The sequence below is a fragment of the Diceros bicornis genome (genome assembly GCF_020826845.1).
Source record: "Diceros bicornis minor isolate mBicDic1 chromosome 16 unlocalized genomic scaffold, mDicBic1.mat.cur SUPER_16_unloc_1, whole genome shotgun sequence".
NCBI lineage: Eukaryota > Metazoa > Chordata > Mammalia > Perissodactyla > Rhinocerotidae > Diceros > Diceros bicornis.
This window is the reverse complement of record NW_026690870.1, coordinates 2,225,832-2,250,005: the sequence shown is the minus strand read 5'-3', so window position 1 is coordinate 2,250,005 and position 24,174 is coordinate 2,225,832. Positions and strand designations below refer to the sequence as shown.

At 37.8% G+C, this 24,174-nt stretch overlaps 4 long non-coding RNA genes across 4 annotated transcripts in view; all 4 read left to right on the top strand.

The window, feature by feature from the left end:
• Positions 1-2,430, top strand: part of LOC131401805 (uncharacterized) — a 39,526-nt gene extending 37,096 nt beyond the window's left edge. Inside the window, exon 3 of the long non-coding RNA XR_009217985.1 lies at positions 2,222-2,430. This is a non-coding gene — a long non-coding RNA (uncharacterized LOC131401805). The remainder of the gene's footprint in view (positions 1-2,221) is intronic.
• A 45-nt stretch (positions 2,431-2,475) lies between these two features.
• On the top strand, positions 2,476-6,694 carry LOC131401797 (uncharacterized). Its single transcript, XR_009217971.1, has 3 exons — positions 2,476-2,543; positions 4,497-4,608; positions 6,348-6,694. It is a non-coding gene; the product is annotated as an uncharacterized LOC131401797 (long non-coding RNA).
• Positions 6,695-7,511: 817 nt separating this feature from the next.
• LOC131401801 (uncharacterized) lies at positions 7,512-9,602 on the top strand. Its single transcript, XR_009217981.1, has 3 exons — positions 7,512-7,582; positions 8,116-8,218; positions 9,448-9,602. It is a non-coding gene; the product is annotated as an uncharacterized LOC131401801 (long non-coding RNA).
• Positions 9,603-15,445: 5,843 nt separating this feature from the next.
• On the top strand, positions 15,446-22,929 carry LOC131401798 (uncharacterized). The gene is made up of 3 exons (XR_009217972.1): positions 15,446-15,807; positions 20,368-20,486; positions 22,780-22,929. It is a non-coding gene; the product is annotated as an uncharacterized LOC131401798 (long non-coding RNA).
• Positions 22,930-24,174: the final 1,245 nt, after the last annotated feature.

The window sequence follows — 24,174 nt, the reverse complement described above, 5'->3', positions numbered from 1 at the left end:
TCTTTAGGGTTGCTTTCACTCTACAAAGGCAGATATGAGTTGTTGCAACTAAGATCACATGGCCAACAAGTCTAAAATACTAACTATCTGGCTTCCTGGGGAGCATAAAGAAAGTGAGTCTGGATTCTCCTGAGTGTGGTGTCTATTTGGTGCAGGAGAGAGGAAAATGTGGACTTTGGAGTTTAGAGGTTAGTTGGATAGGCAGAGAGCCTCCTGCCTTCATAGAATTTGTTTTGTTATGTTTGGGGGTCATCAGGTTATCTTTTTCAATAGACCCCCCAAAAATTGACCTCCTGTTTTCCTTACCAGTTATCCCATTCACTGCTTCTGATTGAACCCCTCTTTCCTGATTCATAGCACGGAGTATGGAACACTGTCTGATAGCTTCTTCCCTATTCTGCCCTTAAATCTCTTTTGATATCCTTTTTTCCCAATTATAAATCCAAACTGAAGCTCAATCTCATTCCTTTCCCTCTCTCTCAAAGATAACCACTGTCCTGAAATTGGTGTTTATCATTCCTTTGCTTTTCTAATTTTGCTTTCATTGCATATGTATTCATCCCTGAACAATACCTAATATTGTTTTGTCTGTTTGATAACTTTGAATAAGTGGTATACTGTATGTATTCTTCTGCAGCTTGCTTTTTTGTCTTAGCAATATATTTGTGACTATCCAGCTCTATTTCTTTGAATCTCACTTCTATTTGATATTCTACTATATGGACATATCACAGATTATTAATGCATTCTTTGGGCTCTTTTTTTTCCTAATTAAGTTGACCGTTTATTTATCTATTTTTAATAGCTTTATTGAGATATAATTTATATACCATAAAGTTCACCCATTTAAAGCGTACAATTCAGTGGTTTTTAGTATATATACAGAGTTGTACAACAATCACTATTATCTAATTTTAGGACATTTACATCACTCCCAAAAGAAATGTTGTACCCACTTGTGGTTACTTCCTATCTCCCTTCCCCTTCCTCTACCCTCAGATTAAAGCTAATCTATTTCTGTCTCTATTGGTTTGTTTATTCTGGATCATATAAATGGAATCTTTTGTGGTCTTTCATGACTGGCTTTCACTTAGAATGTTTTTGAGGTTCATCCATGATATAGCATGTACATAGTGGGCTTTTAAATTGTTCACAGTTTTTTGCTGTTACAAATGATGCTTTGCATGTGTTGGGGAACTATTATTTTTTAAGTGACTTTTACTATTAGTAACAGTAAAAACCTATCTCATATTCTTATCATCTGCTGAAGCTCTGGGAGAAAAAGACAAAGGTAATGTTTATCACAAAAGTATAATTGAGTGCCTCCAGGAGTGAGTAAGGCACAGTCCTTACCTCTTGAAGAATGCACAGTGTAGCTGGGTTAGAATGACAAATTAATTATAAAACCATGGAAGTGCTACAAGTGAATAAGCAAAATTCTGTGGAAATGCAGAAGGAAGAGCAGTTAATTTCTTAGGAGATGTGTACAAAGCGTTATAAAATGAACGACATTTGATCTGAGTCTGACCCTGGAAAATTACTAAGATTTCAGGAAGTGGGTGTTGAGAGAGAGGAAGCAGTGCGCAAAGACGTTGAGAGATGAGAGCGTTTTCCAGGAACTTAGACGAGATGGGGTGGACCTGAACAATATCGTGGTGGGACAGGAGACTAGGGTGGGTCCAGGCTCATTGGTTTACACCCGCTATGGGAATCACTGGGAGAATCAGGCAAGATTAAGATGCAGCCACATTTGTATTTTAGAAAAAAAAGCTCTGGCAGCATAGAGGGCAGGCTGGAGACAGGAGAGTCTAGAGGTGGGCAGTCCACACGAAGACCGTTCCAGTCTTGTAGGTGAGAGATGATGCCCTGATGCTGTTAGCGTTTTTCATGTTAAATTGACAGGACTTATTGGAATGGGTGGTAAGGGAAAAGAATTCTAAGGTGACTCCCCTGGTCTTTCGCTTGGACAACTGAATGATTTGGAAATTTGATAACTATCCCCCACATAGAGAAGATTAACTTGTGTTGGAAGCTGTCTCCTTTCTACAAATGAAATATCTACTTCAGTTTGCTTTAAGGAATAAGATAACTTATAATTTAAAGATTGCTTAAAGTGTTTTATTTCCAATTCAGAAATGAAACACAGGTATTTACTGAGCCTAGGTTATATCAATTTCAGACTTGAACAATCAAACTACTATTAATTATCATTTCCTCATAGCCAAAAGAATGCAATGGTGTAAAGATTCCTGTTGATGTCAGTAAACCTAATCCAAATGACGTGGAGTTTGGTAATCTGTATTTGGATATGAATGGAATCATCCATCCCTGTACTCATCCTGAAGACAAGTACGTAACCTGTTTTTGTCACTGACATCACCAGTTACAGAGGAGTACTATATTATATTACATTGTTTGCTTATCATTATAGACCGGCACCAAAAAACGAAGATGAAATGATGGTTGCAATTTTTGAATACATTGACAGACTTTTCAATATAGTAAGACCAAGATGACTTCTCTACATGGCAATAGATGGAGTGGTAAGTGCTAAAATAATTAACTTAGAGTCTTCCGTTTTTGTTTTTGCTGTGTTCCCAGTGTCTAGAATGAAAGTCAGCTAAATAAAGAAAAATATTGAGTGTGGTAAATTTGAGAAAGCAAGCCTCATCCTTCAGTCATGCATTCAAACACTTTTTATGCCTGTTTTGTACCAAGTACTGTGAAATGCTGGGGATGTTGGTGACTGCCCTTGCTTTTGAAGGGCTTACCAGTAAAGGGACAGAGACTTAGATAAATGAGTGAGGTTAGTTATTTATGGGCTTTATAGGCACTAGATAACACATGCAGCATGTTGAGGGAAGAAGGTGTCAGTGCTACTAAGAGAGTTGGAAGATAGAGAGGAGGTGACTTTTGTCCCATTTCTTGAAGGATAAAGAATAATTGGAGATTGGTGGGCAGTGGAAGGGGATGGATGGGACAGATATGGGGAGGGAGGACCTTATGGACTTCTCAAATGTGGCAGGTAAACACACTCTCCATGCCTATGATCACACTAACATATTTGGGCAACTGTAGGAGTTTTAGATTGGAAAGGGAAGTAGAGTGATGACTTGAAGAAGGCCTCACTTGCCATACTCAGGAGTTTGGATTTTATCCTATAGGCTGTGATTAGTCATCACAGGACCTTAAGAGGGGAATAACTTACTGACCTATGATAATAATATCAAGTAGCTTAGGTTATAATTGGTTAGCAAACTATATACCAGGGTTCAAGGAAAATTAAGGTAAATCATAAGCCTAAATTTATTTATCCATATGCAAATAGATTCTCTTTATCTTTTAGATTTAGCAATTGTAGTAGCTAATGGAATGATTTTGAAAATCCAGAAAACTTTGGGTCCAAGAAGATTAACTTTTCTGTGAGGTTCTCTTTACTCAAAGAAAAATCTTAGCTACCTGATAACTTGTTAAGTTGTAGTTAAAGTGGAGTAAAGAATAAAGGGAACAGGAATATGTCTTATTTGGAGCATATGCCAATTCACATTAGCTAAGTTTCTTGAAGAAAATTTTTAACTTTACTGCAGTATGCCCTTACTGCTAGATCAAGTATAAAATATGTACATATTTGTGTGCGTTGTGTATGTGCTCATGTCTGTAACATGTTTTTTTGTTAAAATATAAATGTAGATCACAGAACTTGGTGCTTGAAAGAATTAGATTAGGTGGTCTCATTTTACAAAAAAGGGAACTGTTTAAAAGAGAATATAAAATAACTTATTTTTTGTAGACAGGATACTTTAGAGTCCCTTCCAACCCCAAAACTCAGTTCAGTAACTTCAGAAACTTACAGTCCAGTTCACTTCATTTAGGTTTATCCAGTGATTTAAATTTCACTTGGTTAGAATGATTTAAAAGTACTTTTGGTAAAAACCTTGTTCCCTGTCTCCTGCTGTGCTTGTAGAGACAGAGTGGTGATTATGAAGCTTATTGTGGGAAGTACAAAATGAAAGTGCCTTGGGGTCCTATAGATCAAGTAGTTTTCTTTTGCTTTTATAGGGCATTGTGGATCTCATTTGGAGACCGTCCTTCCTCTTAGGCAAGGACAGAAGGAAGCTCTTCCTGATCCTGGTTCTGTAGTCATTGTCTGCTGGCTGAGTCTTTGAGTCAAGTGAGCTTTCTTCTTGGGTGCTTTGAAGCACCATAACCCAGTGGAATTGGCATTAGGTCGTGGGGCCTGCACTGTTAAGTGCTGTGGCTTCATAGGATGTTTGTCCATTTGATATGTCACTCACTGAGCTCAGCTTTTAGGTTCTTGGTCCAAATTTAAGTCCTCAGGATCTCCGGTCTGTCGTGAAAGGATTATTAGACATATTACTTACCTTTTCCATTTTAGTGTACTATTTTTATAAAAACAACTGATTCAAAATAATGTGCAGATTTAGTTGCAAATATTTTGAATAATATTATGTGAATGTGAAATACATGTTTTTCAGGAACCACGTGCTAAAATGAGCCAGCAGCGTTCGAGGAGGTTCAGAGCATCAAAGGAAGGAATGGAAGCAGCAGTAGAGAAGCAGCGAGTCAGGGAAGAAATACTGGCAAAAGGTAAAGAAAATGAGTCTTGAAGGTGGACTTTTTATAAGATGTATGCAGAAGGGGGAGGGGCGGCAACTTTTTCTTTCAAATAGATAAGGTTTTAATTTACTTAGAATCCCAGAATATGCAAGGAAAATTTATGTTCACTGTTGAGGAAAAGTTGTTAATGGAATTCTTCACTATTTGTTTCCAAACTCTGTAGTAAAAGAGAAACTTGGGACTACAAGGAGGGAATTCTGGTAGGGAGAGCAGATTGTCAGTCCCTCTCAGGACAAGTGCAGCTCTTCTGCTAACTTTTCTATATCTGTAAAACAGAAATATTTTAAGTGCTTCTTACTTCTTTTTTTCTAATGGGGGCTATTAGAAAGCTAGCATTCTGTAAACATTTTCCTCAAATCAGTCTTGGTAGCTTGCCTATTGCTTCCTCTTAGAACTCAGAGGTCTACATGAGGAGGCCTGGGATGATGTGATCCATATTCCAGGCTTTCACCAAGTCACACACACTGTCAGTCTAGATTGATGTAGCAGGAACCGAGGCAGTGAGGTACCCAGGGTTCTCTCAATTTTGAGGAGGGGAGGGGTGGGATGTGGCCATTTTTGCAATTCTTCAAAGCCTTGAAATTCCTGATGGGTACATAGGTAGGAGTTGGCTAAAGCTCAGAGAGGAGAAAGGTCAAGAGGTCTTCATGCCCACTCTGACTGGTTCTTTCCCAAGACACCTGTGTGTGAGATGGGGTGTGGTTGTAGCAGAGTGGTTTGTTTGGTGTTTTGTTACATAGGGCAATATGATAGACCAGGAAAGCCACAGTTTATTGGCTCAGGATATTACACTTGGAAGTTGAAAAAGGATACCATGGTGTAGTCAGGTCAAGCCTGCAATTATGATACATTCTATGTTATTTTAATTTGCTAGAAGTATGCGAGTATATAGTTACTTTTAGCTGTAGCTTATACTAATACTCTAAAACCTGTTTGTATCTATAACAGATTATCTTTGATTTTAAAGATGTCTTCTTTCTTGAACATGTTATGAAATATGTTTGTGTCTTGAGAAAAAGCTAATCAGTGATACAGAGGGAAAAATAGGATTTTTGTATCCCTCTAGCTGATATTTTTATTTCTTATCATTTATTTCTTATCATAAGCTGTGATAAATTCAGCATTTTAATTTGTTTTTCTTTTTTTTTTTATAATTTTTATTTATTTATTTTTCCCCCCAAAGCCCCAGTGTATAGTTGTACGTCATAGATGCACATCCTTCTAGTTGCTGTACATGGGACGCAGCCTCAGCATGGCCGGAGAAGCGGTGCCTCAGTGCGCGCCCGGGATCCGAACCCAGGCCGCCAGTAGCGGAGCGCGCGCACTTAACGGCTAAGCCACGAGGCTGGCCCTAATTTTGTTTTTCTAAGGCACCTTTATTTTAAGAACTGGTATCAAATTAGAACCCCTAACCCGTGTGTGTATTCTGCTGCAGAGGGCCTTAGGAAGAACATCATAATTTTTATATTTTTATATAACAATATAGTATCTTTTGTGTACTATATATTGTTTGACACTTCTGTTAAAGCTTTATTTAAATTTGAGGAGAGGAATCTTATTTTCTTCCCAGAAAGGGGAACATTGTTCCTCAAGTGACAATACTTCTCATTTTTTTGTATTTGAACTTACTGTTTTTGTTGTTTGGGCTTAATATTGTGTAGTTTACCTCACTTTTTATGGCGATAACAAAACATTGCCTTTTTCTCTAGGTGGCTTTCTTCCTCCAGAAGAAATAAAAGAAAGATTTGACAGCAACTGTGTTACACCAGTAAGTAGTCTCAGACTTTGCTGGCTATTGCTAACTCTTAAATGATAGCTTAATTTATTTCCTTCTATCATTTTAGGGAACCGAGTTCATGGACAATCTTGCTAAATGCCTTCGCTATTACATAGCTGATCGTTTAAATAATGATCCTGGGTGGAAAATTTTGACAGTAAGTTTCACATTTTGGTACTTCAAAAAGATGAAGGTGATATTTGAGTCTATACTTTGATATGACTGATAGTATTTTTTTCTTTTTTCCCCCCTGTGAAATCCTAGTTGACTGTCAGAGGAAAGGAGAGGCTGCCAGGGTTATTAGAAATGGGATGTCTTGCATGATCCAGTTTTAGACAGTCGAATTTTCTCTCAATGCCAATTTTTTGTCCTCGTACCGTCACTATGAAGCCATAAAATGGTACTCATGGTTTAAAAAATATCTATTTATGTATGAAAGTAATTTTTAAATGAAAATTTCTATTTGAAATCAAAATATAGCAAAATTAAAGTCGTGGGTCTGCCTTTAAAGAATCACTGTGTTCTCCTAAGTATTTACGTAAAATTTAAACAAACTGTTGTGTGATTTTAGGGTCATAAGCCTATTTCCCTGTTATTAGGTGTGGGAAATTGTGTTTACTGGGTGTCTTTTATTGATTGCTCCCAGGGTTTGTGTGCTTCAGTGCTGTGTCCTTAGGTGGCAGTGAGAATGGTGGAGACTTGTGACTGGTCGGTTTTGCTAATGGCTAAGTTTAACCCAGACATTTGATTTTCTATTCCATGCGGTAAGTAAACAGTTTTGGTGTTTAATACACACACACCTTATTAAGAAAAATTTCCAATTAATAACATCTTAATAGAATTATCCCAGTTTATTTTAAGATACTCAGTTCTGTTGATTTTTGTCCTAGAAAATTGGAGATGAGCTGAAAGTGTTAAAAACTGTCTTTTATAGGTTATTTTATCTGATGCTAGTGCTCCTGGTGAAGGAGAACATAAAATTATAGATTACATTAGAAGACAAAGAGGAAAAAATCACTTATGAATATCTGATTGACAAGCCATTATATAGAAAATGGTAAAATGTGATATTCCTCTGGTATAAATATAATAAATATATGTTTTCTCCTCCTTTAGCTCAGCCTAACCATGACCCAAACACTCATCATTGCTTATGTGGAGCAGATGGTAAGTTTCTTCTTTGGAATTTGAGTCTCTTGGATTAAACCGTAGCAAGTTGATGAGTTGGTGTATAGTAATGAATTATTCATGATTGCCTGGAAATTCTAAAGTGCCTTGCTGATTTTATGTTTGAGAGGAAATTAGTACTGAGTTATTTAATCTGTGATTAATGTTTACCTATCTTTAATTTTTTTCTTACATTTTTCTACCTTTTAATATGGCTGCACATACCTTTAAAATGGACGAGTGTTGACTCCTGAGTGGTAGTCTACACTCTAGGCCCATGTATCTGGGGGACATCTTGTTGACTGAGAACTACTAGGAAGTTTTAGGCATTTTGACTTTGCTGCCTCTGTTTGTGTGCTCCTTTGGGCTTTTCTTTGTGTTGGTGTCTTGTGTTATGGTAATGTCTTATGTCTTTGGTTATGGTAAGGATCTTCTGAAAGTGCTCACTGTTCAGTGTTTTGTCATTGTTGATTGATAGCTGATCTCATTATGCTCGGCCTTGCTACATATGAACCCAACTTTACCATTATTAGAGAAGAATTCAAACCAAACAAACCCAAGCCATGTGCTGTTTGTAATCAGTTTGAACATGAAGTTAAGGACTGTGAAGGTTTGCCAAGAGAAAAGAAGGGAAAGGTAAGAAATTTGAGATGGTAGTTGCCTCATTTTTAAAAATTTTATTTTATTTTTTTTGTGATAAAATATATATAATACAAAATATACCATTTTAACTATTTTTAAGTGTATAATTGAACAGCATTAAATATATTCAGGTTGCTTCATTTTTAAAATAAAGAGAAGACTATTTTTGATTAGATTTTTTACCTACTTACTCTGTTCCCTCTCATAGAAATGTGTCTTTGAAAACTCTTTAAAGACACATTCAAAAGCATGCGTGTGCTCATTCTTTCTACTCTCCACTTTTTCTAACATAGCTTGTAAGTATACGAGGCTTAAGTCTCATAGGTAATAATGTCCATGGCACATGATTTGTTTGTACAAGTAATGTTTCAAATGGTTATTCTTAAAAGGAACTACAAATCAAATATATTAAACTTGTTGATACTTTAAACTTGTTGATACTTTTAAGTTACTCCTAGTTTCTGCATATTTTGGGTTCACTTGATTATATCCAGTCTCTAAAGAGGTTTCTATCTGTTTTAAGAATATAGTACCTCTTTAAAAGACATAGTGAGTGAAAAAAGCAGGTAAGAAGTATACTGTATGCTCACAGAGAAGGGTCTAGAGGCATACACATCAAAATACTGGTTGGCTATCCGTCAGAGATTGGCAAACTCCAGCCCTCTAGATTTGGCCTATGAGCTAAGAATGGTTTTTACTTTATTTTTTATTTTTTATTTTTAAAGGAAGATTAGCCGTGAGCTAACATCTGTGCCAGTCTTCCTCTATGTTATATGTGGGTTGCCACCACAGCACGGCTGACTAGTGGTGTAGGTCTACGCCTAGGATCCGAACCTGGGAACCCTGGCCGCTAAAGCGGAGCATGCCAAACTTAAGCACTATGCAGGGGGCCGGCCCTGGTTTTTATATTTTTAAAAGGTTGTAAAAACAAAATAAAACATGAAAGAATATGCAACTGAGACCCTGTGTGTCCCGCACAGGCTAAAATATATATATTTACTATCTGGCCCTTTGCAAAAAACATTTGCCGATCCCTGGTCTAGGTATGATTGGGATTATGGGTAATTTTTATTTTTAAAATGGTTTGGTGTGTTCTTTTTTTATTTAGTACTTGTAATATTAAAATGGATCTTGCTTTCAAAAAAGCTATAATGTTCATTTGGCTGGAAACAAATTACAGGGTTTAGAGTAGACTTGTTTAATCTTCACTCCTTTTGTTGCAGCACGATGAACTTGCAGATAGTCTTCCTTGTGCAGAAGGAGAGTTTATCTTCCTTCGTCTTAGTGTTCTTCGTGAGGTATGTAGCAATAATCACTAGAATCAGCCCTCTAAAGCAGAGTGCCGTTTCATAGCTTTAATGGCAGCATTCCTTTTTGGTTGTAGTATTTGGAAAGAGAGCTCACCATGGCCAGCCTACCACTCACATTTGATGTCGAGAGGAGCATTGATGACTGGGTCTTCATGTGCTTCTTTGTGGGAAATGAGTTCCTTCCTCACCTGCTGTCGTTAGAGATTCGGTATGTGTGTTTGTGTGGGTTTTTAAACTACTGTTGTAGCCTTCTTGCTTACAGTGCGTACTGGTCCTAATACATAATGTTTGTTTCCTGGTGGCAGGGAAGGTGCAATTGACCGTTCAGTTAACATATACAAAAATGTGGTTCACAAAACTGGGGTAAGTTCATTCTTGAATAATTTCAAAACAGATGTATTTGCTTTTATAAGAAGATCATTTTACATGTATTTTATCACTTACAGGGTTACCTTACAGAAAGTGGTTATGTCAATCTGCAAAGAGTACAGATGATCATGTTAGCAGTTGGTGAAGTTGAGGATAGCATTTTTAAAAAGAGAAAGGATGATGAGGTAAAGTGTTTCTATTGCAGTAGCTAAATTGCTCCTCTCTCTAATAGGCTATGATGATCCTGTGATTGTACTTTTAACCTCTTTGAGTGCGTTGTTATATTATTATAGTGTATCAAACGCCAATGTAATCATGAGTGGCCAGTGCTTTGATTATTTTATAAAGGCTGTGATGCATGCTGTGTGGAACTGTGTATTGCACACTGTGTGAATTGCACTGTAATTTTTTTCTCTCTTCATAATCTTGATTAACATAAAAATCCAAATACGTGTCTGATCAACAGGATGTGAAATGAGGGTTCCAAGACTGGAAGAATGCTGGGAATGAACTAGTGGATGCCATGTTTTATAGGAAAAGTTTATGCTGTGGAAGTCAGGTGAAGACCTAGGAACTCTGTACTCTGGTAGTGGAGTGTAGGGGCCTCTGGGTTAGATAGCATCAGTCTAGGCAGAGGGTTGCAGCTCTGAGTAAGCAATTAAACATAAAAGAAGGAAATAAAATAATAAAGCACTTGAAAATTGATGACATGTGATAGAGTGAGTGCTTAGGTAAGAAGTCCAGTCTGGCTTAGGCAGTTGGGAGTGTGGTTGGGCCGTTCATGAGACAGCAAGCAGTGGGAGTAGAGCAGGTTGGGGTGAGGACAAGGTAGAAATTGAGGTTCATTTTGGAGATACTGAGTTGGAGGGGTCACAGGACACCTGAGAGGAGAAAAGTCCGTGAAGCAGTTAGATGGATATGTGTAAAGCTCAGGGCAGAAGTCTTTTGGAAGGAAATTTGAGAACATTAGCAGAATACTTCACCTCATGAGTGTGAAGTTGAAATCCCTGGAGCTTTGTATGGAGTTCAAGTGCCTCCAACAGAAACCTTAAGAAGCATGGAGGTTAAGGAGAAAGGGGAGTCAGTTCTAGAGAGGTGGGAGGAAATCCCTGAAGAGATGAGAAGCCACTGGTGCTGCCAGAGGCGTCAGAGTGAGATAGGCCCCTAGATCATGGCCAGGGTTTCAGAGATCCTGAAGAGTTAGTGGGGTGGGGGGGCAGTAGCCTGGAGGCAGAGTAGGTTGCAGGGTGGTTGTGAAAGAGTGGCAAGGGAGGCAAGCAGTGGGTAAAATGAGCAGATAGTAGCTTTTTAGAAAGAGAGTGAAGGAAATCCTTTTAGAAACTGATTTTATAAAAAGTCACATGGCTATTTTGAGCAAATAGCAACATAATAATATTGCTACATTGCTTCATTATCTCCTAACAGATTAAAACATGTCATTGCATCTGACAAGATTTTATATTTTCTTCAGCTTTGTATGCTATAGCTAGTGATCTCTTTTTTAGAATCTTGGGTACCATTTTATATAACAGTGTGAGTAGACTGTAAGTGTTCTTTTTAAAGCCTTTGGTACTTGGTAATCTTCTGTGACGGCAAGAATTTTTCACATGTAAAATTTAAATAGCATAACTGACTTTGTCTAGGATATCAAATGTCTATCAGCACAGCCATTTTTAACTAAGCCTTCAACAATTATGGTGGCTCCACCTGACCTGCTGCCATTTATGCTTAAGAAAAAACTACACATACGGTGTAGTACTTGGTGTAAAAGCCTCACGTTAGAACAGTCCTTTTATGTGGTTTTAGGTTACTCTGTACTATTAAGTATTGGTGATATTTGCCGTTAGAGTGGGATGTATGGGATTTGATAGATACCAGAGTGCTTCAGATTTGAGTACTAAAGTTTCCAGCTGGCCTGGCAGAGAGGGCATTTTAAAGCTTTGGATCGTTTTTGGTATCCCTGACATCATATGATGTTTGTCAGCATGGTTGGACATCGGGGAAATTTATGAACCCTCAGAAATTCAATATAATAGTATCTAGGTGTGTGTATTTTCCCAGGAAGTGTGTCTCCGGCTTTTGACAGGCTTCCAAAGGAGTTCATAGCACACAAAAATTAAAGATCAGTAAAGTCCAACCAGGTGTACCTATTTTGCTTATGTGTAACTACCACCCTTAGAAATAGGTATTTAACTGACCAGCAGAATACGTGGTAAAAGAGGAATATATCAATATTTATTATTAAAATTGAGCAGTTAGGTCAGAAATATGATGCTTTTTATTTTATGAGCTTTGATGTTTGCCTTTTGTCTTGCAAATCTTCTTCATTTATTCAGCATATATTTATTAAGTGTTTACCGTGTGCCAAATAGTATTCTGAGTGTTACTGATACAACAAAAAACAAAAGAAAAAAGCAGACAAAAATTCCTGACCTCACGGAGCTGATATTCTTCCGCGGGAGATGGACAATAAACACAGAAACTGAGTAAAGTGTGTCATGTGTTAGAGAGTGATAAGTGCTGTGAAGAAAAAAGCAGATGAGGCAATATCTGGGAAGGTGGATGTGAGGACATTGCAGTTCTAGAAAAGATGACTAGAGAAGGCCTCACTGACAGATGACTTTGAAGGATATGAGGGAGTAATCATGCAGGTGTTTGCAGGAAGAGCATTTCAGACAGAAGGAATAGCCAGTGCAAAGGCTCTAGGGCAGGAGCTTCCCCAGGATGTTCACGGAACAGCAAGGAGCCAGTGTGGCAGGCACAGAGGAAGCAGAGGGAAAATAGTAGGGGTAGGAGAGGAGGTCAGAAAGATGGTGGAGGGCCAGATCTGGTAGGACCCTATAGGTCGTTATAAGAACTTTAGCTTTCACTCTGCATCAGTGGAGGGTTTTGAGTATAAAAGTGACAAGATCTGACACATATTATAAAAGGATCACTCTAGCTGCCCTGTTGAGACTAACTGTATGGAGGCAAAGATAGAAACAGTGAGCCCAATTAGGCTCTTTTGCGATAATCCAAGGGAGCCAACGTGGTGGCAGTGGAGATTGATAAGAGGTAATTGGATTCTGAACATGTTTTGAAGGTAAAACTAGTGGATTTGGCTGGTGAATTAAATGCTAGGGGTGAGAGAAGGAAAGCTATTAAGAATGACTCCAAAGCATTTTGTCTGAGCAATTGAAAAATGGTCTGAGCTGCTGTGATAAAGAAGACTGGGAGGCACAAAGCTAGGGGTGGGGATGCCATTTGGGGCATGTGAAGTTTGTACACCCAAGTGGAGATGTTGAGTGGGGAGAGGTCCTGACTGGGGAGTCATCAGCACGTAGATGGTGTTTAAAGCCGTGAGACTAGATGATCACTCCCATGAGAGTGAGAGGTCCAAGTACTGGGTGAAGAGGAACGCCAGTATTAAGGTGTTGGGAAGTTGAGGAGTGAAGGCATTCAGCAAGAGTGAAAGAGGAGAACCAGGTGAGTGTAGTGTCCTGGAAGCCAAGTGAAGAGCACGGATCAAGAAGGAAGAGTCACGGTCAGATACGGACTGAAAACTGAGTAATGGATTTCACAGTCTGTGGGTCATTGGTGAGCTAGATAAGTTTAAAAATGGGACAAAAGCTTGATTAAAGAAATTGGTGGTGTTGCTGTCTTAGGAGGTTTTAAGGTCGTCAGTCACCATGTATCCAGCATTCAGCCCCTCTCCTGGCAGAAAGCACAAAGTTCAGATCTCAATAGGGTGTTATATTGCAGGTGGCAGTACTGACTTGAAAGTGATGGAAGTGCAGCTGCTGGTAGAATGACAGTCAGTACAGGACCTGCTGGCCCCTGTTTCAGTCCACAGCAGCAGCCCTGGCCACCGTAGCTGTCGTCTCAGTGCCTTGATGCTCACAGAAACTTGGGCGTGGGAGGAGTGCTTTCTGGGGTAAAGGAGGCCTTTCAGTGGCCCAAAGTAAGTGGGGAGTTACTTATTTGTATCTTCTCCGTATTGGTGGGCTACTTGCTCCAGGGTAAAACAGAGGGTCTTTGTTATGACTCTTGCATTCTTTCCTGAAATGATATCAAAAACTATCTGAAAAAAATTAAGAGGAATAATTAAATTGTATCTAAACTCAATTTAGAATGCTCTCTGTCTATCTAAAGTTCTGATAAGCAGCACTTTGAACATATAGTCCATTGCCTAGTTTAATTAGTTACGTTTCTGGGGTCTTCCTTTAAAACTTTGTCTCCCAAATCATTCCTGGTAATGATTTTTGTGTAATTATTTGACAGAATATGTGGATTTTATACTTTTAGGACAGTTTTAGAAGACGACAGAAAGAAAAGAGAAAGAATGAAGGTGAGTTTTAATTAATTTCATCAGATTGGCAATAACATACATTTACAATTTGGGAGGAAGATAGCTTTTTATTCCTTATCCAGTAGTTTGTTAGGGACGTAATGTCTACCCAGCTGCCTCTTACCTGGAGAAAGAATGCTGGTGTCAGTTTTAAAGAAGTCCTTTCTAAGCTCTAGAGTCTGAGGGGATACACTTGATGGGCCAGAGGGGCCGGGTAGCACTTAGCTGTTTGAATTTTTTACGGTAATTGGGTATTGTTTTTGTAACAAAAATAGTTAGCTCTTTGTATCTTCTTGAAAGTTACTACACTCTGTCTATATCCTTGTCAGGTTACTCTTCCTAGAACACAACACTCGAAACTTTGTTGTTTCTCTGCTCAGAAATTACCAGTGACTCCTTAGTTCCCGCAGAATCCAGTTCTATCTTAGTCTGGCGTGCAGAGCATACTATGATCTGGTCAAGTTCTCACCCTGCTTTCCCCAGTTGTCTTCTAAATATAGCAAGTCCCTCCTGACTCCGAGCATTGCCTTTGTTTGGTCCCTCTCAATGGGTTTCTGACTTCACGGCTCCCTCCCATCTTACGTTTTCCACGAGGCCTCCCTATTGCTTCTGCTTGTAATCCGGGTTGAGCAGTCCTTCCTTTTAACTCGAGTGCTTCTCGCTTGTGATATTTGTTTTCTTAGTTAATTGCATAACACTTATAGTCACTTAACTTCTTAAGTTTTTGTTTTTCTTGTCTTCCTTACTGGATTTTAAACAAATGGAGTTTGGGGACTACCTTTTATTATTATATTTTATTAGAATCGAGCAATTTCAGGAACCTATAAGGGAGAAAAGTAGAGTTATTGATTGTTGCAGGTGGGTTCAAAACCACTTAGATCGGGAAGGGCATGTTTGATGTCTACCTTATATATTATTATTTTCTTTCAGTCATTGTCTGTTTAAAAAATATCTTTTATCAGTCAGCCATGACTGTCATCTACTGTAGCTATAATCATAGCTCTGACTAATTGGAAACAAAGAGTTAAATTCCATCAAGGTGAAGGGTAAATAGAAGTTGTATTTCCTAAGTATAAATCAAACTCTTGGCTTATTTTTTTACCTTAATAGTTAGTTTTATTTGCCTAAAATTGTGTCTTGAATGCATTTTGAAATTGTAAGTGAACATAAGGGAATAACCTAATGATATTTGAATAGCTTCTGTGTATCAGAAAAGTGTATTATATGTACTTTTATAGCAGAGTTATTAAATATTACAGACTATTGTTTACAGGGTAAGTTACCATCAAATCAAACTGTAGACAACCCTGTAATGTTAACGGAAATCCATTTCATCTTTAAAGAGCTTACAGCAGGGACTCTTTTCCATTGCCTTCATTTCTTCCTGTCATCTAACTGTGTTGTGATTTAATTTTAATTTCTACATTCATTTCCATTTATGTTAGAGAGATCAACCAGCTTTCACTCCTGGTGGAGTATTAACCCCTCATGCCTTGGGTTCAAGAAATTCACCAGGTTCTCAAGTAGCCAGTAATCCGAGACAAGCAGCCTATGAAATGAGGATGCAGAATAATTCTGTAAGTAACTTGTTTTTATGTAGCATTGAAGAGTGGTGACTTTCAGATGCCTCTTACAGTTGTGTGTGAATTTATCACTTAGCCTGGCGTTGTTTTGTTTTATAGTTTTTCTCAATTTCTTTTGCCTTGAGATATTTTTAACTCTGTTAAATCCTTATTAATATGAAAATATCTAAATGATGTGAAAGAAAAGAACATACATGTAAATGTGGATAGCTAAGTGGCTGCAGTGTTTCTCTAATGCAGTCGGGCCACAGTGCTTCCTGCTTCCCCAAAGGTACTGGGTGGTGATGGTGCTAGAAGCATGACAGGACATCCAAATGTCTCATAGCTAGAGCAAGAGAAGAGGGTGGTTTTACTGCCGTATTTCCCCTTTCCTCCCAGGGATCAGTTATGGGCATTTTGCAGAATAGTATTCTTCAGTTTGTCAAATACAGGTACTCCTCACTGTCTACACTCTCACTCTCCAACTCAGATGTGGAATATATCTGAATACATATTTTAAGGTAGCTCTCATTATCCAAATTTTTTTTGAAGCTCTTTTTTTGTTGCTGGGAAAGATTTGCCCTGAGCTAACATCTGTTGCCAGTCTTCCTCTTTTTTTCCCCCTCCTCAAAGCCCTAGTACATAGTTGTATATTCTTGTTATAAGTCCTTCTAGTTCTATGTGAGCCGCCACCTCAGCATGGCTACTGTCAGACAAGTGGTGTGGTTCTGCATCCGGGAACCGAACCTGGGCTGCCAAAGCGGAGCGCGCCAAACTTTTTTGTGAGGGAGATCAGCCCTGAGCTAATATCCGTGCTAATCCTCCTCTTTTTGCTGAGGAAGACCGGCTCTGAGCTAACATCTATTGCCAATCCTCCTCCTTTTTTTTTTTCCCCCAAAGCCCCGGTAGATAGTTGTATGTCATAGTTGCACATCCTTCTAGTGGCTGTATGTGGGACGCGGCCTCAGCACGGCCGGACAAGCGGTGCGTCAGTGCGCGCCTGGGATCCGAACCCGGGCCGCTAGTAGCGGAGCGCACGCACTTAACCGCTAAGCCACGGGGCCAGCCTTGAGCGCACCGACCTTTAACCACTAGGCCATCAGGGCTGGCTCAGTTGCTCCCTATTTATAAACTCAGGAACTGAATGGATTTGCCTCGTGGTATTCCTCCTTATTTGAACGTTGTAATCCAGACTGCAGAAGCAAATCATCTCAGCCAGCAAGGCTGTGCTCTGTCCAGTAGCTTCCTGTAATGGCAGCAGACCATGAGCTCAGAGCACCCGGCAGGGCAGCAGCAGGGATAAAGGAACAGACCGTGAACTAATGTACACAGACAAAAGGTAATCAAAGCTATTGCTTATTTCAGGATAGTAGGCATGAGAGAAAGAGAGAATGTTGTAGAGGGAGGAAAGATATTATATAAGGTACAGTATCCTATGTAAACTTTTGCTGTGATATATCCAAGGAAATTACCTAAGTTGGGACATTTAAATTTCATTATTCTAATAGTTATCCTATTGATGCTCAAATCCTTTATTACAAGGCAACCCTATATGTGAAATTTTTGCCATATCGTGAGACTGGTTGAATTTATAGTCCCATAAATTCACACTTAGAAGTTTTAGGACCTTAGATTTGGAATTTGGAAACAGATTTTGCATCTTCTGAGAGAAGCGGCTGGAGTTTCTGTTGTGTTTTTGTTCTGTTTTTGCTTTCTTGTCTTATTCCTTACACCATTAACAGAGTGGGATATGGAGAGTCAGTGAAAGGTTTTGCAATGAGATGCTTGTGTAGAATGGAAAAAGCTGATGTCCATCATTTAAGATTATAGTGACTACCGTCCTCACAGAATGAACTGAGAGTGACTAGTATTGCTAAGACCACGTTGATGATAAAATGCTTTTTTCTTATTCTCAGGGAGGCAGGTAGGTTTAAACTTTGCCAGCTATGATTGCTTTGAGAAAGATTCCAATATTCAGGCTCCACAGGATTAGACTATATTGATTAATAATGTCTGCCATGGGAATGGGAATGGGGAGATTGGTGATTAGGTTGCTTATTTGATCCTGTCTTAATTCTCCTTGAGACCGTTCTTTCTACTGGAATCTTTGCATAGAGGAATTTTCATCTAGAATGTGTTGAATTTAAGGAAATCATGAAGCCAAATTACCAGTTTATTTAAAGGAAGGCTTTACAGTTATGGATTTTTGCTGTGTTGTTTTTTCTGAGCTGTTTGGGTGTGCTGGGCTCCAGTGCTTGACTGGTATCTACTGATGGTCAACATGGTTAATGTTTTATTAGATAGCTTCTGTTTCCTCATAAATATGTTTTTAAATTTTGCATTCTGAAGTGTAGTTTCATTATATTTGCGACCATTCTCAGTTTAATCAACTTTGATTGCAAAAACAGCTTTTTAAAAAGAAATTTGAATGAATTGGTATGACTCTGGTATGTTTAGGAAAAAATATTTCTGAATACTTTTGTTAGTAGAGATAGAGCAGAAAAGAGCAGCAGATCTTTAGCATTAAAGAGCAAACAACTTCTTTTCTTCTTTTCTTCCCTCGAAGGTATATTATTTTTGTTGTCTAAAGATAATTTATATCTTGTTTGTGAATTTGGGAAAGATTGCTTTGTTTACACCTTCTCTGTACTTAGATGATTGACAGGAATATCAGTCTCCTAATTTAATCCAAATGGATTAGTGTTGTTTAAAATCTAATAGGGACGACTTCCTGAATGGTTAACCGCCATGCGCCAGGCAGGCAGCTTTGATGGTTCACATATATTGTTTCATTTACTCCTTGCTATAACCTGTAAAGAGATAGAACAGTATCGTCCCTGTTTGAAGTTGAGGCTGACAGAGGTTAAATAAATTGCCCAAGGCCATACAGCTGGTCAAGGTTGGAGTTGGTATTTCAGACTCAGATGTGTCTGACTGAAAATACCCATCTCATTCTCCAAGTACAACAGTGCCTTCCTGGATTTATTTTTATTCTTTGTGGTTTTTTTTTTTTTTTTTGGTTTTTTTTGGTGAGGAAGATTGGCCCTAAGCTATCATCTGTTGCCAATCTTCCTCTTTTTGCTTGAGGAAGATTTGCCCTCAGCTAACATCTGTGCCCGTCTTCCTCTATTTTGTATATAGGTGGCTGCCAACGAGTGTTTTAGGTCTGTGCCCGGGAACTGAACCCGGGCCGCTGAAGCAGAGGGCCCCAAACTTAACCACTAGGCCACAGGGCTGGCCCCTGTTTTCTTTTTTCTTTTCTTTTTTTTTTTTGATAGTATTAGCCATACAGTATCATGAATAAAATTGATATTATACATTTATTAAAGGAAAGTGTTGTGAGCTCTATGTGAAATATAGTTTTGCTTTGTTGTAACTTTTCTTGGCCTTTGGTGTGAACTACCTTCATGCTGAGGTTTTAGTTACAGTATCATTAAAATAGGCTCCTGAGTTCTCGATTTAAAAATAACTTACTTGAAATATCTAATATACTGTGAATAACAGAAGAAAAACTTTACCATGAAAACATTTTCTGCCACTTAGGTTTTTGGTCATTTAACATTAAAGTTGCAGAACATTTTAATTTTTGTCTGTGTGTGTGTGTGTGTGTGTGTGTGTGTGTGTGAGAAAGATTGGCTCTGAGCTAACGTCTGTTGTCAATCTTTCTCTTTTTGCTGAGGAAATTTGGCCCTAAGCTAACATCCATGCCCATCCTCCTCTATTTTGTATGTAGGATGCCACCACAGCATGACTTGCTGAGTGATGTGTAGGTGTGCGCCCGGGATCTGAACCTGTGAACCCCGGGCCGCTGAAGCGGAGTGTGTGAACTTAACCACTATGCCACCAAGCTGCCCCTAATTTTTTAGTTAAATATTAAAATACTTTAGGGTGCTACTATGTTCATTGAGTTAGGTACAAAGGGAAGATAATGGTAAATTTAAAGTGGTATCCAAGTCTTTGAAATAATAATAAAAGCTGCATTTTTCTAAGATGACTAATAGATTTTATTTGTACAATGAATTTTAAAACAGCATGTATAAAATAGTTTAACAGATATCTGGCGGAGTCTCATTAAACTGTTGCTTTCTAGAATGGTTGTACTAGGTTGAACCACTTACATCTAACTTTATTCTCACCAGCATTATTTTATGTATTAGTTTATATACATATATATATATTTTTCCCCTTACAGCTTTGTTAGTTAATTGGTGGAACGTGATCACAAATTCATAACACGAGGGAACCACCAAAGAAAAAAAATGTTCAAGTCCTATAATTAAAAAAAAAAATCTATGAAATTAAGTTTTTCTTATTTCTTCTGAAGCAGTTTTTACCCTAATGTTCAAATTCTTTTGAGTCTAAGCGTAGGAGGCTTGGTACTATATTATTCTTTTTTGGAGAGGTGGAGTAGGCCAAGATCAGTCTTTATACTTTCTAAATATATTTACCATATCTATTTAATAGCTTTAAAAAAATGTATTACTGTGAAGCATGGTGGTAACAGTAGTTGGATGTAACTTCTTACGTGAAATGAATAATTAAATCCTTCCTCTGTAATGTCATAATTGTCTACAGAGTCCTTCAGTATCTCCTAATACGAGTTTCACTTCTGATGGCTCCCCGACTCCGATAGGAGGAATTAAGCAAAAAGCAGAAGACAGTGACAGTGAACCTGAACCAGAGGATAACGTCAGGTGAAGCCATTTTTTGGTAGCACTTTGTTAGCAAATTGCTGAAATAGACGCCGTCTAATTAATGCTGTTTAGCTTAGAGCAGCAGTGCCTTCAGATGCTTGCCTGTGATCTTTTTATCCACCAGTAATTAATGTGGAGGGTTAGGATAGTCAGTAAATTCCAGTGAGATGTGTAAGCTATAGCTGTTAAACCTAAATATCTAGATTAGTATGCATGCTGGTTTTTGTCCTCCAAGCCCCTTTTCCCTCTGAGACCAGGCACTAGATCGGCTAGACATGAGGTGTTTAGCTCTATGTGATCTGAATGTTACTGTTATGAGATTAAATTTTCAAGCTGCTTAACCCAGAAAGTTCAGTTACATTTGGTTACTTGATATAGTTTGTTTTAATCATCTCAATTGAAAAGTTTCTTCTTTAAAATGAAATATGCAAAAAGCTTTCGGTTAAGAGAGAAATGTATTTTTAAAAACCACGAACTTGCATATGCACAACTATATTTCATGACAGAGAAGTTTCCCATTAGCTATATACTTAAAATTTATAATAGGAATATTGGATTCTTTAATTTATACAGAAGTTTGAGATCATTATATAATAAGATTAACAGCTTCTTGTGTGATTAAATCTGGATTTGAACCCTGGGCTCAAGTGCAAAGGGCCAACAACCTCAATAATTGTAACTCATTTAGAATTTTGCAAAATGATTTATTTCAAAGTTAAACAGTAGTGGTTCACAGCTCATGCTTCTTTTATAGGATGTGGATGATGTGTTTGTATTTATGATTAGAAACTTCAAAAGTGTGATGTCTGGTTCTGTATTTTCCCAACATCTTTTGATGTCAGATTCAGAGATCTGTGGTGACTTGTGATTGAGCATTTACCTGATCTGAGTTTTTATCCTCTGCTTCTGCAAGTCTTGGAGTATATTTTTTGTTTTACCATGTAGCCATCATGATCAATATAAGCTTAATAGTTAACTTGATTTTTTTAGTACTTTATTGTTTAATTTTGGTGCTGAAGATAATCAAAGTAGAATTGCTTCTATCAAGAAATGCTTGGAGTTCTTAGCATTTATTTCATTAATAGTTTCTGTAAAATAGTGATATTCAACATTATGGATAGAAGATATTTCTCCTAATTGATGTTCTGTAAATCTTTTGCGTGGGGGCAAAGTTAAAATTGGTATGGTGTAGGGGCCGGCACGGTGGCACAGCAGTTAAGTGTGCACACTCCGCTTCGGCGGCGTGGGGTTCGCAGGTTCAACCGCTTGTCAACCCATGCTGTGGCGGCATCCCCTATAAAGTAAAGGAAGATGGGCATGGATGTTAGCCTAGGGCCAATCTTCCACAGCAAAAAGGGGGAGGATTGGCATTGGATGTTAGCTCAGGGCTGATCATCCTAAAAAAAAAAATGTAAATAAAAAAATTGATATGGTGTATTCTGAAACATGACTGCAATTAATTAGTAAGATCTGGCACATGGTAGAAAAGAGCCCTTAATGGAGAATCATCCTGACGTTCTTGATCGTTCTTGATTTTTTTTTAGTATTCTTTGGCATCTTTAAATCTTTCAGAGATTGAGAAATGAGTACTTAAAAAAATAAAGAAATATACTTTGAGTGAAAATGTGGTTTTTCACATTGTATTTTCAGTGATTAATGAAAATTTAGTGAATTGATGACCTCCTTCTAAGTTTTACCAGAACGTGTGTGTGTGTGTCCGTGTCCTTCACTTATGCCAACAACGCTTTGTTGAATGAGGGAGAAGGCCCAAGGATAGGGAGAGTAGGTATATACCTAATTTCTGCCTGGCTTCTAGATTATTCTTTTTTAAAAAAGTAATTTAGTTGACTTTCTTTGTGTAATTTAGATATACTTTAACAAACTGAGGAACTTGAACTATATAAAATATCTTCAGTATTTGCATCTTAAAATGTAGTTTTAGAATTGTTCTACAATCAAAAAAACATGTAAAACAGTATGAAAATCTGAGCAAACAAGTGTTGTGTATCTACTTTAATAAATGGTTATTCTCTTTTTTTTTTTACTGTAGTTTTGTAATGATCTTTCTAGAATCAGTGTTTAAGTTTTTAACGTTTAACTATCTTTAAGTTGATAATAAATCCTGTGAAAGTGGACTTTTTAGAAATAATTAAATGAAGCTATGTTAATATTCCTGTTTAACTCATTTACATTTTACCTGGATATTAAGTATAAATTGATTTGGATGATAAATTGGTAGCTAGTTACTGAAAGTGTATGAATTCAACATGAACTGGCTTTGCCTGATTTTTAGGCTTTGGGAAGCTGGTTGGAAGCAGCGGTACTACAAGAACAAATTTGACGTTGATGCAGCTGATGACAAATTCCGTTGTAAAATTGTACAGTCTTACGTTGAAGGGCTCTGCTGGGTTCTTCGATATTATTACCTGGTACAAAATGAATATTTTCCTCTAAATCTCTAGTTAATCATTTTAAGAAAATAGTTATTTCTATAATAGTGTGTGTTGTTGAGCTATATTCTGAAATTGAACCCAGACTCATATTTTCAAGCTTCCTATAAAGAAATTCATTACTTTAAATAAGATTTGTTTGTAAAGCCTTTGAAGCTCCTTAGGTGTTAATATATAAACGAAGCTAATTTTTGTTATGCTAAAGAATTTCAGCATTAAATACTGTGGTTGAGAGTACTTGGTCTTTAAAATTATTAAAGTTTATTGTTTTGTTTAGTTGGAATAAAAAATAACAGAGTAACTAATACACAGTCGCTAAATGGCTGAACAAAGGACAAAAGCCTGGAAAATAACTGGTAAGAATTTGAAAGGAATTTGAAGGATACCATTTCCTCCATATAGTGTAGTGATGTTACATGAAGTGCATTCTCATTGGAATAATCTGTATCTGACTTAAAGCTTTTGATAAATGAGATGTCAGATTGGTGAGAGATTAGGCGGACATATAGGGGATTGTAGCACTGATAATACCTGGTTTCGTGCTTGGGGAGTGAAGCAAATTTGATGTGACTTGGGAATAGGTGAAGTTTGTTGGAAAGTAGAAAGTAATTTAATACACTAAGTATCAATTGTAAAATATTCTCATTTCGTGTTTTACTCTGACCCTCAACATTTTTCTCCCCAAAGCTGCCAGTACCTAGTTGTATATCCTAGTTGTAAATCCTTCTGGTTCTTCTATGTGGGACACCACCTCAGCATGGCTTGATGAGCGATGAGTAGGTCCGAGCCCAGGATTCAAACCGGCGAACCCTGGGCCGCTGAAGTGGAACGTGTGAACTTGACTGCTGTGCCACTGGGCCCGCTCTGACCCTCAGGATTTTAATTCACTAGGCGCAGAGTCAAAACTCATTTCAGGAAGGCTTCTCTTTTCTTTGAATATAACTTACTGTTTTTTATAGTTAAAATAGTGAAGTCCAGAAACAAAGTAAAACTATTTGGATTCTTCTGTATATTTTTTACTACTCTTTTTCCCCTGCTTTCCTTGGCCATCAGTACCCTACCCAGTAAATAAAATTGATGTGTGTTTGGGAGAAATTCTTATAACAGTCATTTTGTTCTCAGCATACCTGTAAGTCATTATTTTTATTGGTTCCAGCCATGTGTGGTGGGTACCAGAGCATGAAGGCTGGTTTACCTGCAGTCACCGCTGCGTGTGTTTTGTGTCCTAGCTAGAAAGA